The sequence below is a fragment of the Pinus tabuliformis genome, chromosome 7 (assembly GCF_031772625.1).
Source record: "Pinus tabuliformis cultivar Carrire ecotype Pingquan chromosome 7, CPIR1, whole genome shotgun sequence".
Classification (NCBI taxonomy): Eukaryota; Viridiplantae; Streptophyta; class Pinopsida; order Pinales; family Pinaceae; genus Pinus; species Pinus tabuliformis.
Window position 1 is genome coordinate 1,530,590,352 of NC_142293.1, and position 3,848 is coordinate 1,530,594,199.

General features: G+C 38.7%; 1 long non-coding RNA gene across 2 annotated transcripts; it reads left to right on the top strand.

Moving 5' to 3' along the window:
- Positions 1-1,897: 1,897 nt before the first annotated feature.
- On the top strand, positions 1,898-2,837 carry LOC149253668 (uncharacterized). 2 transcript variants are annotated; one of them, XR_016266225.1, is made up of 3 exons: positions 1,898-2,229; positions 2,331-2,415; positions 2,516-2,837. It is a non-coding gene; the product is annotated as an uncharacterized LOC149253668 (long non-coding RNA). The 2 variants fall into 2 exon arrangements; XR_016266226.1 differs by having other exon boundaries at positions 1,898-2,176.
- The last annotated feature ends 1,011 nt before the right edge of the window (positions 2,838-3,848 follow it).

The window sequence follows — 3,848 nt, forward strand, 5'->3', positions numbered from 1 at the left end:
AAAAGAAACCAATAATAACTCTGAAGTGAACAAGTTGTAAGGTTATGGTAAACCCTTATACCTCTTCTTTGGTGCGGCAGGGAGCTGGTTGTTGTCGGCTACCCCGACTCCTCCGAGCCCATACCTACAAAACAATGATAAGACTTAGCATAGGTTATAACAAGACAACCGTGGGGTTTCTATATTTCTTATTACCGAGCTTTTAAAATCAACCAGAACTCCAAATGCAAACCTTACCTGTAAGTAAATGGAGTCCCTTTCAACCTCTAGCAATCCAAGGCAAACCTTCTATTCGAGAAAGCGCTGGAGGAAATCATAGCCATAGCAGAACAACGAAATAGGGCCAAGCAAGAGCAATAATGAGCCATCCGAGGTTCGAGGGCGTGAAGTCAAGGAGGGTATCAGTTTTCGAGACTGTGCACGCCGTCGGATTGAGGGCAGGATATCAAGAGTCTTGAGCTAAGACGCCTGACAGGATGGGACATCGGAGCCACGCCTTAGGTAGGCTATCCGCCATGCATTGATTCATGTGGAACCAATCACATATAACTAAATGTGAATTAAGTGTGGTAGTAATAGCAGAGCACTCCACGATCACTTATCCACATGTTTAATAAAGCTTGGAGTACAAATATCTCAATAGAGTAAACCTTTACCTTTATATTGTATTCATTTCAATAATTAATATGTCTATTTGGGTTGTGGATTTATACCTAGGTTGATAATAGTAATATATAAATAAATAAATAAATAAATTTATATATATATATATGAATGAAATTATTGTTAGGATGTTACATCAAGTGTTGTAACTAATATTTGCACGCGAGTGCATGGTTCAATGGCGGGGCTGACAGCTGACTCGCTCCCCGCCCAAGTTCGATCCACAATTTGTGTAGCTGCTGTGCAGCAATATGTGTATTTGATGGATGTGATTGATGTGACATAAATATATGTAAATATTTGTACAGATGGCCTAATATATTGATTCTGCAAGGGGACTGGCCCCCCCTTTTAAAACTAACATTTATGAAATAACATTTGTTGAATAAGTAGTATAATAGTGAAACTAATAAATGAAATCATTGATTTTCCAAAAAATTCTTGTTTCAATTAAAATAATAGTAATATAAAACATTTTTTGACTTTCATTTTTAATTATATATAATATAATAGTGAAACAAATCCTCCACTGCCACCACCACCACCTTTTATTATTTTATTAATAAAAATATTTTTATTTTTGAAAAACATTTAATTATAATAATAATTTTTTATTAACATTCACCTTTGTCAGACCTCCCAAAAAAAAACAAAAATCCGAAATGTTTTTTATTAACATTCACCTTTGTCAGACCTCCCAAAAAAAATAAAAATCCGAAAGATATTCATTTATCACTATAAACATTAATATAATGCTTTACCATGCGAATATACACATGTAAATTTATTTACATCAATCTCGCCGGACAACATTTATTGTTTTTAAACTAATATATGACAGCTGGATTACAGTCGTTTGAGTTGAGTTAACATTGGGGTGCTAGGACAGTACTTCTCAGTTTACATTTAATATATTCTCAACCGGAGCGTGACAGTATAGCCTCCGCCTCGAGCTTACCCCATTTAATCACGCCGTTGTCTATAACGCGACTTTTTGAAAGCTTTTCTGGTGGGTTTTTCCGGTCGAAATCCGGAAGGAATTTATTGGAATCGCAAGTTTGATAGCTAGTTTCTGCACAATGAAAGCGTCCCAGGGGTTTTCCAGGGTGCTGAATCCAAATATGCAGTAAAAAAACCATTTTAACTGCAACAAATCAAGATTTAACCTGAATTTCTTCTGCCGGATTCCGTCACCGGAATCTCCAAAAAGTCGCATTATAGACAACTCTTTAATCACTGTCTATTAACCTCTCTGCAATGTCGGTTTAATGGACATTGCAGAGGTGTCAGCTTACTTCGGGATCCTCCGACGCATCGACGGTGGAGATCCAAGCCATTCCATCGCACGGCTAGTATCGCTCCAGGTGACTTTTCAGTCTCGCTTGCAAGGTTTTGGAACTCATTTGCTACCTTTGGTTCCAGCGCTCTGCTGGGGTTCCTCTGCTTTGGTTGAAGGCTGCCCGATCCGCAGTCTGGTGGTCTTTCACTTACTGCATGTTGCAGAGGTGGTCTGGTAGTTCCTCTCCCATGGGGTTTGGTCAGCTTTTCTTTCTGCCAGTTGAATTTGTATTTACTCTGATCGTTTTCCTTGCATTGTTATTCCTTAAGTTCACTTTCTTTCTTATGCAAGAATGTCAGCATCGCTACACGAAAATTGTTGTTTGCAGGTTGTGTTGTTGAGAACGTGGAGTGCTGTCGGTTGTGAAGGTGAGGCAGCTCCCCTTCCCGACATGGCGTGCGAGTACCTTCCGGGTATGTTTATTTTTTGTTGTCCTCAACTAAACTATATGGAATGTGGAGGAAAAGGATGCGCTTGTTTAAGCGGTGTCTTACTTTGTCTTTCCCTTACCAGGTTGGTTTTCCAGACTCTGCCCTAGAAGGGTTTCGGGTTTTTATCCTGGAGGGTGCTTCACGCCATGGTATCCACTGCCCAGTAAAGGGATTTCTACCGTATGTACTCCGTGAGATAGTAAACGTTTAAGTTCAGTTTTAGTACTTAGGTTTTAGCCCGCTCATTTGCAAGAGCAGGGGGCCTTGTAAGGTTTTGGTGCCGATTACGCTTCGGCTTTGAAGTTGTATAATTTTGTACATTTGTCTCTTCTCCTGGATATGTATGTGTATAAGTCATTCGACTTTCATATTTAAGTTATGGTCAGCCGTTCGTTTCACTGTTCTGATATGTGTACATGGATATTATCTCTTCTCCGTAATAATGCTCAGCTTGTTCGATTTCTGCTCCAGATGTTTGGTTATACTCTAGCTAGAGTCATGGTTCTGTTTCTGTTATATTCTTGCATGCATTACTGTCTTTGGAATATGCTGGGTTTTAGTCTTGAGTTGGAGGGGTAGCTTCTGTTATCATTTACAGTAAAGTTACTAATTCGAATTATATATGCGAACACATTATCAGCTGTTACACTTTGGTATGAGGGTTTTATTTTTTAGAATACCCTCTTTAATTCTGTGACTTATTCTCTGCTGGAGGCCTCTGTCTGCGGCTAACCCATTAGGGTACGCAGAGGACTGGTAATCGCGCTATTATTAGCGACTCTGTTGGCAAACTCCAGAATCGGCCTCTTATTTACTTGAATTTCTAGTTAGCTTCAGTCTTACTTTTACACAGTTTTTTCCTTGATTCTTTTTATGCAAATAGAAGGTTCCAGTCTCTCAAACTATAAATGTTTTCTCGGTGAAGTAGTTCCAAAAGGAGTTCCAGTACCTCATTTCCATTCAAGGTTAATTTTTCCATAATATAATTAAAAATTTTAAAAGCAAAAATACCACAAAAAAGCAATCATTGATTAGGTGGAGATGTAAACGGTCGAAAGAATAAAAACCTATCACCAAAAAAATAATAAATATATACGTCGATTTTTCGGATTTCAAAACGCTAACCATTCGAATACTGTGGATAATCCGGGGTTCCTTTTGCAACGTCGGTCCGTGATCGGACTCCCCGTCAGCGTGAAACGATGTGTTGTGCGAATTTTTCGGGCCTATGACGAGTGCTCAAAAAGTGGGGCCTAGCGAAATTTTCAACTTAGATTGGAGTGTGCAACTGTCATTTGCCTCATTTGAAAAGTTCAAAGAACTATGCAGAAATTAAATATGGGAGAATCTGTTTCTCAGTTTTGATAGAGCATGCGAAAAAGATAAAACATCACATATCACATCTCTCTATTGAA